Source organism: Rhinopithecus bieti, unplaced genomic scaffold (genome assembly GCF_001698545.2).
Source record: "Rhinopithecus bieti isolate Rb0 unplaced genomic scaffold, ASM169854v2 scaffold_40368, whole genome shotgun sequence".
In the NCBI taxonomy this organism is placed as follows: Eukaryota; Metazoa; Chordata; class Mammalia; order Primates; family Cercopithecidae; genus Rhinopithecus; species Rhinopithecus bieti.
In genome coordinates, this window is record NW_016817546.1 from 156407 (window position 1) to 169493 (window position 13087).

Sequence of the window (13087 nt, forward strand, 5' to 3'; positions counted from 1 at the left end):
GAAGGAGGGGAGGGGAGAAGGAGGGGAGGGGAGAAGAAGGGGAGGGGCAAGAGCCATGCCCAAGCCTGGGGACTCAGCTTGTGTGAGGCCTCAGTTCCCGTGGAGTCCAGTTTACCAGGACTCAGCGAGGCCCTGGGCTTTTATGGGGTGGGCAGCATGGCAGCTGGGCTGGGGGCAGCGCGCCTCCTGGGCACTGTCTTTGGGCAGCATTTCCCTTCCTCTCCTCTTCCTAGGGGTAGCTGAGACCATCCCGGGACATGTTTGGCAGGGCCCAGCCCCTTGTCAATAGCACCTTTACCAAGGCCCAAACTGTCCAGGGGTGGGAAGCCTGAATCCTGCTGACCCTACGATCCCACGTTTCTTGGAATGGGGAGAGGGAGTCACTCCTGTTGATGTCAACTCTAGGAAGGGTGACCTGAGTCAGGATTCACTGTTCCTTTCATATTAGAAATAGTTTACCTTTTTAAAAACAATACATCTTTTTTTTTTTTTTTGGTAGAGACGGTGTCTCCCTATGTTGCCCAGGCTGCTGTTTTTTGTTTTGTTAATTTTTCTTTTTTTTGAAAATGGAGTCTCCCTCTGTCACCCAGGCTGGAGTGCAGTGGCCAGATCTCAGCTCACTGCAAGCTCCACCTCCCAGGTTCACGCCATTCTGCTGCCTCAGCCTCCTGAGTAGCTGGGACTACAGGCACCCGCCACCACACCTGGCTATTTTTTTTTGTGTATTTAGTAGAGACGGGGTTTCACCATGTTAGCTGGGATGGCCTCATCTCCTGACCTTGTGATCCGCCCACCTTGGCCTCCCAAAGTGCTGGGATTTCAGGCGTGAGCCACCGTGCTCAGTCCCTAGGCTGCTTTTGAACTTCTTGGCTCAAGTGATCCTTCTGCCTCATCCTTCCAAAGTGTTGGGATTACAGGTGTGAGCCACTGCGCCCAACCAAAAAATATATTTTTTTTCTTTAGTCGGAGTCTTGCTCTGTTGCCCAGGCTGGAGAGCAATGGCACAATCTGAGCTCACTGCAACCTCCGCCTCTCAGGTTCAAGTGATTCTCCTGCCTCAGCCTCCTGAGTAGCTGGTGTTACAAGTGTGTGCCACCATGCCCGGCTAATTCTTGTATTTTTAGTAGAGACAGGGTTTTACCATGTCGGTCAGGCTGGTCTTGAACTCCTGACCTCAAATGATCCGCCTGCCTTGGCTTCCCAAAGTGTTGAGATTACAGGTGTGAGCCACCACACCCGGCCTAAAAATAAATCTTAAGACTCTGTATGGGACTTGGAATTCTGCCCCAAGACCCCATGCAAGTGGAAGTGAGGAGGCAAGTGGAGTTCTCTCCTCTGCCCAGGGATTCTTCTCCATGATTTTACTTTCCTGTGACTTCCTGGAGAGCTGGGACAGTGACCTGAAAGAACACAGTTCCCCTGGGGTCTGGTCACTAGGCCTCTGACCCTGCAACCCCTGGGGCTTTCTGGGGAAGGTTCTCTGTCTGCTACCAGACCAAGTGCTGGACCCTGCGTGTGTAGGTCAAAGGTCAGGGGTAGACTTCTGCACTGCGGGGGTCTGACCTATCAGACAGCCCTCCGAGGCAGGGACGAATAACTTGCAGTAGGTGAGAGTTAGGACTTTGCCATAAGCATATGCAGATGGAGGTGAGGCTAATTATCACTGGGACGTGGTGGATAGAATAATAGCCCTGTGAAGATGTTTACACAGCAAAAAGGATTTTGCAGCCATGATTCAATTAAAGACCTTGAGATGGGATTACCCAAGTGGTCCTAATGTAATGCCAAGGGTCCTTATAAGCTAGGGGCAGGAGGATCAGAAAGAGAGAGGGAGAGAAAGAAAGAGAGAGACAGATGAGAGAGAGACTCACACACATATAGAAACAGGGTCAGAGACAGACAGAGACAGAAAGGAATAGAGACCGGAAGATGTCATGTTCTGCTGGCTTTGAAGAGGGAGGATGGGGCCAAGAGCCAAGGAATGCAGGTGGCCTTTAGAAGCTGGAAAGTTCAAGGAAACAGATTCTCCCTTAGAGCTTCCAGAAGGGACCAGCCCAACTGACACATTGCTTCTAGCGCTTCGACTCCAGAACTGTACATTAATACATTTATGTTGTTTGAAGCATTGATCTGTGACTGTGTGCTACAGCAGCCTCAAGAACCTCACAGGGGCCATCCATGGTCTTGCCTGCCCTGCCGGGTATTGGTTCCTCTTCTCCTGGTGACAGCTCCTGGACCTTCTTTTGCGAAACTCCACTCCCTACTCTCAGTCCTGGGTTTGGGTAGAGCTGGCCCATCATGCCCCAGCTCCTCAGTGCATGTGACAGAAAATTAATCAGAAGAGGGCATCTCCCTGGTCACAGTGCAGGCGGCCTTGAGTTGACAGGGCTCTGTTTGGGGCCATTTATAGACACCGTGGGGAAGAGAAAATCACTCCTCCCTCAGAGGTGGCTGAGGATCAGTGTAAGCCCGGAGGGGCTGGCAGCTGCCTTGGCACTGTGGTGGGAGAGCCCACCTCAGATGGACCCCATGCATCTAGGGACCCTGAGCCGAGAGAGATGACAGGGTGGGTGCTCCCTGGTCACCTTAGTCGAGCTTCAATCAAAGTGATCTTGAGCTTTTCTGATACACAAAACACTCACGCTCTTGTTTTGCTTAACCCCGTTTGAGGTAGGATTCTGTCACTTGCAATCCCTAAAGCCCTACCCGAATGTCACTGCCATCCATTCCTATTCTCAGGTGGGAGAGAGGGTGGAGTTCTGGCCAGCTGTGTGGGACCCTCAGCCCACCTTTATGTCAGTTACTGCCATTTAGTGTTTGTTGGGGGTAATTATGAATTATTGTACTGCTCTCTGAACAATTTTATTTTGGGAACTTCCATTAAAATCGGAGTGTGCTTCTTGTGTGAACGTCTTCCATCTGTTATGTCTACAGCATGGGAAAAAATGGAGAACTGCAATTTTGGAGGCCGGAGAGTCGTTGGACACGTTTAGCCTTTTCCTGGCAATTTGTAATCAGGAAACGTGTGCAGAACTCAGTTCCTGGCACTCAGTGGGAGCCACTGAAGCTGGCGATCACGAAACCAGTTGGGGGTGTGTTCGCTGCTCTCTGGGACCCTGGCAGGGGATGGTTGAGGGGCTCGGGGTTTGGTATTTGGTAGAGGAGCTAGCAAAAAATGATTGAAACAAAACTGTTGCAACTCTCCTCGCTTTGCCCCTTCCCGGTGAACACCTACCTCGGTTCTCTCTCGGGCCAATGGAGACCCTGTTTTCTGATGTTTTGTTCCAAAATGGTCTAGAACAGCATGTGGGCATGGGAGAAGAAAGCAAGGGTGGGTCTCTGGAGAAATCTCGTGGATGCACATGTGATAACCAGCAGAGAGGAAATAGACCGAGATGCCCATGTTCTCAGCAACAGCAGCATGACAGCCAGGTTGCCAGACAAGGGGCCATCAGGGTCTCTGTGGATGCAGTAGGAACAGAAGAGCCACAGATGTCCTGTAGACATCTGGGTGGGATGTCACTGCAACAATAACTCTTCTCTTTTACCTTTCTCTTGTCCCTCCGGATCCTGGCTCTACCTTCCCCCCTCTCTCTCTTTGTCCTCTTCTCTTCTTTTTTTTTTTTTAGACAGTTTCACTCTGTCGCTCAGGCTGGAGTGCAGTGGTACAGTCTTGGCTCACTACTCACTGCAACCTCTGCCTCCCAGGTCTGAGCTATTCTCATGCCTCAGCCTCCCAAATAGCTGGGGCTAAAGGCATGCACCACCGTGCCTGGCTAATTTTTATATTATTAGCAGAGACGGGGTTTCCCCATGTTGGCCGGGCTGGTCTCCAACTGCTGACCTCAAGTGATCGACCTGCCTCGGCCTCCCAAAGTGCTCAGGCATGAGCCACTGCACCCGGCCCTCTCCTCTTCTTATAGGGACACCCGCCATTGGATTTAGGGAACCCCCTAAAACCAGGATGACTTCATCTCTAGATCCTTAACTGGTTACCTCAGCAAAGAACCTGTTTTCAAGCAAGGTTCGATTCTGAGGTTCTGGGTGGGTGTGAATCTTTGAGGATATGCGTCAGCCCGACGCAAGGCCCCCTTGGACTGGCCGTGTCCCTTGACTGAAGGGCACTACTCCCCTGAGGGTGTCTCGCTGTGCCCGGCTTGCATTCTGGTTTGGGTAATTGCTCCCCACCATTGTCCTTTTGGGCCTAGGAGTGGAGACAGCACTGCCATCACCAGCCCTGGGCTCCTTTACTTGCCACTTCTCTTGTGGGGCTCCCCTAGGGCCCCGCCGTGTAAATAAGCTCTCCTAGAATTATCCTGAAGCTGCTGTCATTTCCTGTTGGGACACTGATGGGTACAGTGACTGGCATGGAGCACCAACTCCGTCTCCTTCCATCCCCACAATTACTGTCATTCCCATTTGAAATGAAGGGACAGAGGCCCCAGGAGGCCAAAGGTGCCCAAGGCCTTGCAGCTGAGATAGGGCCAAAGTTGGCCTCAAGACTCGTGCTCTTGACCGTGGGGCTTCAATGTCATGGGCAATGTCCTCCCTCTCAGGGTCCCAGGAAAGCCAGTTCTGCCTCTGGGAGGGGTCCTCTGGGTCCTTCGGGAAGAGGGGGGCCTGACTGCGTGGTTGCTGTAGGTGGGAGAAACCGAGCTCCAACTGGTGTCAGCAAAAGAGAGAATATATTGGCTCCTGTGCCTCAAGGTCCTGGGGGTGGCCTGGCCTGAGGCACCTCTGGATTCAGGTGTGCACGTGCTGACCTGGAACAGGCATAGCCCCCATCTCAATGCCTTGTCTCCGCCGGGAACCGGTTCCTTCTGCAGCAGCAGGGCTATGATGCCTCCCGGTGTCTCCAGACCCTCATCCTACCAACTCCAGCCTCAGCAGAAAGAGAGCTGCTTTCCCCACAGTGCCTGCGAAGGTCTCAGGGAAGACATTGGTGGACTGGGTCACACGCCTGAAAGGTGGTTTCCCAGAGGGCAATCAGGGTACCTCTGAGGCTTCTGGGAAGAACAGGTGCAGACTGGGCTCCAGAGCTCTAGTGTGCCAGGGAAAGAGAGAGAGCTGAGGGGAAGGGGGAGAGTGGACGTGGGAGTGGGGCTTCTTCTTCCATGTCGCAGTGTCACTGTCCAAGGGGTTCACCTCACCCGCTGCCTAGACAGAGCTGATTCATCAAGACAGGGGATTGCAATAGAGAAAGGGTAATTCACGCAGAGCCAGTTATGCTGACCCAGAGTTTTAATATTACTCAGATCAGTCTCCCCGAGCATTTGGGGAACAGAGTTTTTAAGGATAACTTGGTGAGTGGGGGAAGTCAGTGAGCCAGGAGTGCTGATTGGCCAGAGATGAAATCACAGGGAATCAAAGCTGTCCTCTTGCGCTGAGTCAGTTCCTGGGTGGGGGCCATAAGATCAGATGAGCCAGTTTATCGATCTGGGTGGGGCCAGCTGATCCATCAGGTGCGGGGTCTGCAAAATATTTCAAGCATTGATGATTTATTTTATTTTTATCTTTTTGAGACAGAGTCTTGCTATGTTGCCCAGGCTGGAGTACAGTGGCAAAATCTTGGCTCACTGCAACCTCCAACTCCCAGGTTCAAGCGACTCTCCTGCCTCAGCCTCCCTAATAGCTGGGATTACAGGTGCCCACCACCACGCTGGGCTAATTTTTGTATTTTTAGTAGAGAAGAGGTTTCGCCATGCTGGCCAGGCTGGTCTTGAACTCCTGACTTCAGGTGATCCACCCACCTCAGCCTCCCAAAATGCTGGAACTATAGGCATGAGCCACCACGCCAAGCCTCGAGCACTGATCTTCAGAGCTGTTTAGGAAGGGTCAGAATCTTGTAGACTCCAGCTACATGACTCCTAAACCATCATTTCTATTCTTGTGGCTAATGTTAATCCTACAAAGACAATCTAGTCCCCATTCAAGAAGGAAGTCTGCTTTAGGAAAGGGCCGTGACCGTCTACGTTTAAACTATAAACCAAGTTTCTCCCAACGTTAGTTCAGCCTACGCCCAGGAATGAACAAGGACAGCTTGGAGGCTAGCAGCAAGATGGAGTTGGTTAAGTTAGATCTTTGCACTTTCTCAGTCATAATTTTGCAAAGGTGGTTTCAGCAGGAGTCCTCCCAGGCTTAGGAGGGGTAAGGGGACAGTCAGAAGCTGTTTGGGGAGGGACATGCAAGCACCTGGATGTTTTGTGTTGGATGGAGAAGACACAGGCTGCCACATGGGAATCATTCCCCTGTTGAAAAAAACCGAACTCTGTAAAATATTTGAAGAGATTTATTCTGAGCCAAATGTGAGGACCATGACCAAGACATAGCTCCAGAGGTCCTGAGAACATGTGCCCAAGGTGTTTGGGTGACAGCTTGGTTTTATGCATTTTAGGGAGACATAAGGCATCAGCAACACACGTGAGAAATGCATTGGTTCAGTCCAGAAAGTTGGGACAACTTAAAGGGTGGGGGCGCGGGGCAGCGGGAGTGTGGCTTACAGGTCGTAGGTGAATTCAAAGATTTTCTGCTTGGCAATTGGTTGAAAGAGTTGTATTATCTAAAAGCCTGGAATCGGTAGAAAGGAGTGTTTGGGTTAAGATAAGGGGTTGTGGAGACCAAGCTTGTTATGAAGTCTCCTGGGTGAGCACCCTTAGAGACAGTAGATGGCAAATGTTTCCTACTCAGACCCTTAAAAGGTGCAAGACTCTCAGTTCATCTCTTCAGGATTGGGAGGGCTTGGAAGGGAGTAAAAATTTAATTATGTTAATAGAGATTCTTTACAGATGCAAATTTTCCTTCACTCCGGCTGGAGTGCAGTAGGTGATTAGGGCTCACTGCAGCCTCCACCTCCCAGGCTCAAGCCATCCTCCTACCTCAGCCTCCCCGAGTAGCTGGGACTACAGACATGCTGGGACCACCATGTTGGCTATTTATTTTATTTTCTGTTGAGACAGGATTTCACCATGCTGCCCAGGCTGGTCTCGAACTCCTGGACTCAAGCAATCCTCTTGCCTCAGCCTCCCAAAGTGCTGAGATTACTTCCTTCTTTATCTGTTTCTCTATCTGTCATGTGATGTTATATTGGAGTCAGGTTGAAAAGTAAGCCACGTTATATCAGGTTAACTAAAACCCATCTGATGAGATTCTACGGTTTCTAGGGTGTGACTCCTATAAACCAAAGAGTATCTGAGACAAGTCTTAATTTAGGAGGTTTCTTTTGCCAAGGTTAGGACATGCCTGTGACACAGTTTCAGGAGGTCCTGACGACGTGTGAATTATACACGGTGGTCGGGGCATAGCTTGGTTTTATACACTTCAGGGAGACATGAGACTTCAGTCAATATATGTAAGATGTACATTGGCTTGGTCTGGAAAGGTGGGACAATTTGAAGTGGGGAGGGGGATTGCAGGTCACAGGTAGATTAACAGACAAGTGGTTGCATTATTTTGAGTTTCTGATTAGCCTTTCCAAAGGAAGCAATCAGATATGCATTGATCTCAGTGAGCAAAGGATGACTGAGTTCGGTCTGTCCTTTGTCCACAAGGAATTTCCTTGCGGACAAATTGTGAGGGAGGTATGTAGTTTTTTTCTTTTTTTTTTGAGGTGGAGTCTCACTCTGTCACCCAGGCTGGAGTGTGGTGGTGCAGTCTTGGCTCTCTGCAAGCTCTGCCTCTTGGGTTCACGCCATTCTCCTGCCTCAGCCTCCCGAGTAGCTGGGACAACAGGTGCCCGCCACTGCGCCGAGCTAATTTTTTGTAATTTTAGTAGAGACGGGGTTCCACCATGTTAGCCAGGATGGTCTCGATCTCCTGACCTTGTGATCCACCTGACTCAGCCTTCCGAAGTGCTGGGATTACAGGCGTGAGTCACTGTGCCCAGCCATGTAGCTTTTTTTTTTTTTTTTTTTAATCTTAGTAGCTCTTTTTTCGAGGAATAGAGTGGGAGGTAGGTTTGCCCTAAGCAGTTCCCAGCTTGACTTTTCCCTTTAGCTTAGTGATTTTGGGATCCCAAGATTTATTTTCCTTTTACACTCCCTAGGCCCCTTAGATACGAATTTGGGCAAGACAGAAAAAAGGTCAGAGTTTAGTCCTCACCCCCGACCTGGTCCCAAGGACTTCAACACCATAAACCTTCCCCAGGGACGGATGACTCAGCTCCACCCCGGCTGGCCAAACTGCTACTTCAAAGTGCCCTTCCAGCTTCAGGCACCGTGGGCCCAGATGCTCCCCACAGAGGCTCTGGAGGAACACTGCCTACCGTAATCAGGCTATGTGAACCTGGACTGCCCTTGAACCCTCTGGGCCTCAGCTTCTCCTGCTATAAAAAGGGGGCCTGCTCCCCTTTTTTGAGAGGCTCTAGTGGGACTTTGGATGTGAGCAGATTACCCAGGTCTTAGGAGATGTTCAGCAAGTGCCATGCCCAAATCTAAAACCCCAGCCTCTGAGCTTCCCCAGGGCTGCAGCGGAGCGGGGCACTCGTCAATTATCCTGTCTGTGGATGTCTCCCTTTTGTCTCCTCTTAGATCAGTTTGTGCCTGGCCAGCCTGGAGGCTGTCAGGGCTGCTGGTCGAATGCTGCCTTTGTCACCCTCAACATCCTCAACAAATGCTTGTTTGAGTGGCTGATGTGCGAGATGGGAGGGCTTTGTTTATTCCAGATCGTGCATTGAATAAACACGTCTTGAGCTAACACAGTGCCAGGCGGTGCGGGGCACAGAGAGGCCGAGGGGGACAAGGCGCGGCATGGAGTCAGAGCAGCCTCTGTCTGAACTCTGGCCCTGCCTCCTGCCAGCTGTGAGTCACACTTTGGTCAAGGCGTTCCCCTTTTGTGCCTCAGTTTCCCCCTCTGTAAAAAAAGGACAGAACTGCAGTCTTGTAGGAGTGCTGCCAGCATTAAATGTGGTGGAATGTTCTGGGGGGCTTTGCATGGGGCTTTCAGAGCTGGTTTATGGAATAGCCTGGAGTCTTTTGATTTTTCCTCCAGTTCCTGTCTGCCAGCTGTGCAAGGCCAAACTACTCTTCCCTGTTCTTTGACTCACAGATTTTCCTATCATTTTCATTTTTTTCTTTTTTTCTTTTTTTTTTTTTTTTTTTGAGTCAGAGTCTCTGTCACCCAGGCTGGAGTGCAGTGGTGTAATCTCGGCTCACTGCAACCTCTGTCTCTTGGGTTCAAGCAATTCTTGTGCCTCAGCCTCCCAAGTAGCTAGGATTACAGGTGTGTGCCACCACACCCAGCTAATTTTTTTTTTTTTTTTTTGTATTTTAGTAGAGACGGGGTTTCCCCATGTTGGCCAGGCTGGTCTCAAACTCCTGACCTTAAGTGATCCACCCGCCTCAGCCTCCCAAAATGCTGGGATTACAGGCATGAGCCACTGTGCCCAGACCCCATCAATTTCAAATGTAAAATGCTCAGGCCTGTGCATTGAAATGCTCTGGTCTCTTCTTCATTCTTCCCTTCTGCTTCTGATTTAGCTCCTCCTGTGTGTTGGAGAAGGGAAGGTTGGTGACAAGTCAAAAGACCTGCCGGTTTGGTCCTGCCCTGGTCCTAGTCCTTTCTAGAGGGGCCATCTTCACCTCCGTTCTTCCCTCCACTCCTGTCCCTGGGGAGAAGGGATGAGTGGCTGGTCTTCCCTTCTTTTCTTCACCGTTCCTTGTTCTGTAACCCCCTTGCGTCTCCCAGTATTTTCTCTGATTCTCTTCCTTGCAGCTGGGACGGGGAGACATCTAGTGGGGCAGGAAGTTGGGGGCGCAGCAAAGGCGGTTCCATGGCCCCCGCAGGTGAGGGGACACCTGGCCTGGTGGTCAGTCTCCGTGTCATGACGTGGGTAGAAGCTGACGCCACAGGAGGCTCTCATTCGCTCCTCTTCTAACATCGTTACTATTGAGTACTTGGGCAGAGAGGCATTTTCTTCTTGCTTTGTGCACTGTTGGTGGAAGGGGAGAGAGCGAGAGGAAGCAGAAAAACCTCCAGTGTGTGAAGCCGCTTTCATGAAGGCCTGCAGGCACCCTTCCTTCTGAAGAGCCCTGTCCTGAGCCGGGGACTGGTCGGATGGCCCCTCCCCATCACAGATCTGCTTGGCATGATTCTGGAAATTCCTTACTGAACATTTAGGTCTACAGATTCCATTTAGGCCGGGTGCAGTGGCTCACACCTGTAATCCCAGCACTTTGGGAGGCTGAGGCGGGTGGATCACCTGAGGTTAGGAGTTCAAAATGAGCCTGGCTTACATGGTGAAACCAGTCTACTAAAAATACAAAAACTAGCCAGGTGTGGTGGCACACCCCTGTAGTCCCAGCTACTCGGGAGGCTGAGATGGGACAATCGCTTGAACCCAGGAGGTGGAGGTTGCAGTGAGCTGAGATTGCACCACTTCAGTCTGGACAACAGAGCGAGACTCCATCTCAAAATAAATAAATACATAAACAAGCCGTTTAGATAAAGAAGGTCAGCAGGGATCCCAACAGAAGGACCCGTGCGTCCTCCTGGCTGTTGTTGAGTTGGGGAGGGCCTCAGTGCTTCTCAGGATGTGCTGTGCTGGCATTGTCCCTCCGAGGGTCAGCCTATGGCCCCCGTTTTCCTCTGGCTTGGCTCTTGAGGCCCCCGCTCTCTGTGAATGGAGGGGCAGGGTTTGGAGAGCCTCAGGGCTGTAGAACAGGAAGTCAGCATGGTGTTATCACTTCCCGCTCGGGAAGCCTCCCCTCCAGGATGGGCCAGAGCACTGGATTAGGAGCCTACACGGCAGGGACCTGGTCCCCCAGTCACTCGTAATGAAAACGGAAGCTCTACCCCATCCATAGGGCACATATGGTGTGCTGGGTCATATCCAGCCCACGGCTCTATTCCCCGCCTTCGGCTAGTTCCATCTTACAGAATTCTCTTCGTTCTGTGTAACTCTCCTTCTTCTGCTCACCCACTGTCCCCCGTGGCTCCTCGTACCCACACGAGAGGCCAAAATGAAGACTCTACGGACCCAAAGAGCAACCAGGATTTTTGTTCCCGAGACTTGATCCGAATGGGGAAGGGAGGGAAGGTGGTGCAGGGCTGCCTTGTACGGGTATTCAGGTTGTGTACTGCAGTAGGGTATCTCACCCACCAGGCCGCCATTCTCAGTGTAGATGTAAACTGATGAATTGAGAGCATGTGGGTGAGTGTAGAGACTTGGGCCTGTGCCAGTGGCCTGGAGTAGGAAGCTCCACACTGGCCTGGACACACAGGGAGATGCCAGTACACCCTGCACACCCTGGCACACCCTCATAATGTGTGCAGCAGCGCCGCGGCCACTGAGCTCAGGGGACACCCTGGCTGCCTCCGCCCGTCTGCTGCCCTGAGACCTGAGCCCACCCTATCCTGGCTCCTCAAGAACAGACATTCACTGTTCAAGGAGCAAGAGAAGGAGCAGTCAGTGAGCAAGCAATGGAGGGAGCGAGGACAATGAGAGGAGCGGTGAGCAACTGAAAATCCCTACATTTTCAGGCCTTCATTTCTTGGGCTGAGCACCTTGTGTCTTGGGTGTAATCCCAGGCAGTCCCGGGTCTGGGTCCTGCAGCCTGTCCCAGGGCAGGCCTGGGCCCAGGGAACAGTGGGTAGAGCTCTGACTTTGGAGTTCAGAGTTAAAGCCCCAAGGCCAGGTGCGGTGGCTCACGCCTGTAATCCCAGCACTTTGGGAGGCTGAAGCGGGTGGATCACTTGAGGCCAGGGGTTCGAGACCAGCCTAGGCAACATGGCAAAACCCTGTCTCTACTAAAAATACAGAAAATTAGCTGGGCATGGTGGTGCGCACCTGTAGTCCCAGCTACTTGGGAGACTGAGGCAAGAGAGTTGCTTGAACCTGGGAGGCGGAGGCTTCAGTGAGCCGAGACCCTGCCTCAGCACCACAGCCTGGGCAACAGAGTGAGATTCTGCCTTAAAACACAAAACAAAACAAAGTAAAGCCCCAGATGACCGCCTGGGTATCCATTGCCCATGCAGCTTCCTCAGGCCACGTGAAGTGAGGGGCATCAAGGAGACATCGTACGGAAGCTTCATCAGCACGGTCCCAGCAGGCCTCTCCAGGAACATCCGCCTCCTCCCTCCTGCCCACAGGCGATGCGGGCTCTGCCAGGCTCCCCCGGGCATGGGGTGCGGGGCAGAGCCAGGCAGGGAGACTGGGTGAGCTCTGGCACAGCCAGCCTGCAGGGAATGTGCCGGCCCCTCCCAGGCTCTGGCAAGAGACTGGAATACAAAGCTATTTTTATTTATGATAGTGTCAGTGGGCTGGTCTCCGTCTAGACGGCTGGTGTTATCATTCGAGGCCATCCTGGAATGTGCAGCCCCATTTATTGAGAACAGAGGACAGTGTGCAGATTAAACAGCTCGTAAAAATACGCTGGGAACCGACACTGGGCCAGGAAGACCAAGGTAACCTTGGCTAGGTCAATTGTCCTCATTCGTTTTGGACACTGGAATGTTTTCAGAGAAAACAAGGAGAGATGTGGCCCTGGGAAAGCCAGCACAGTCTTGCTGGTCACAGTCCTGCTGGTGCCCCCTCCACAGAGACACACATGGGAGGGGAGGAGGAGGGTGGGATGGAGGGGCCACCTTGCCTGGGACAGGCCATCCACAACAGCTTAGCCTCGATGGGAAGCTCCGTCTCCCCTGGCCTGGAAGCCAGGACGAGCAGCTGCCACCCTCTCCCTGGGCTCCTGCCCTTGGCACAGGAGCCATTCCTGGCTACCCCAGTTATCTGGACTCCATGGGGGAGCTGGACCCTGGGGATTGATCAGGGAGTCCCATGTCCTAGTCAACTTACTACTTTGTTCATTTATCCATCCACTTGCTCATTTTTCGGCCCAGTGAATCTACAAATGTGTACTGAGTGCTTACTTACAAGGCACCAGGCACAGGCTTCCAGACAGACATGGGGAAGAGGGACATGAAAACAGACTGGCCTGGTGTGGTGGCTCACACCTGTGACCCCAGCCCTTTGGGAGGCTGAGCGGGAGGATCACTTAAGCCTGGGAGGCAGAGGCTGCAAGGCTGCAGTGAGCCACAGTTGTGCCACTGCACTCCAGCCTGGGGACAGAGTGAGACCCTGTCTCAAAAAAAA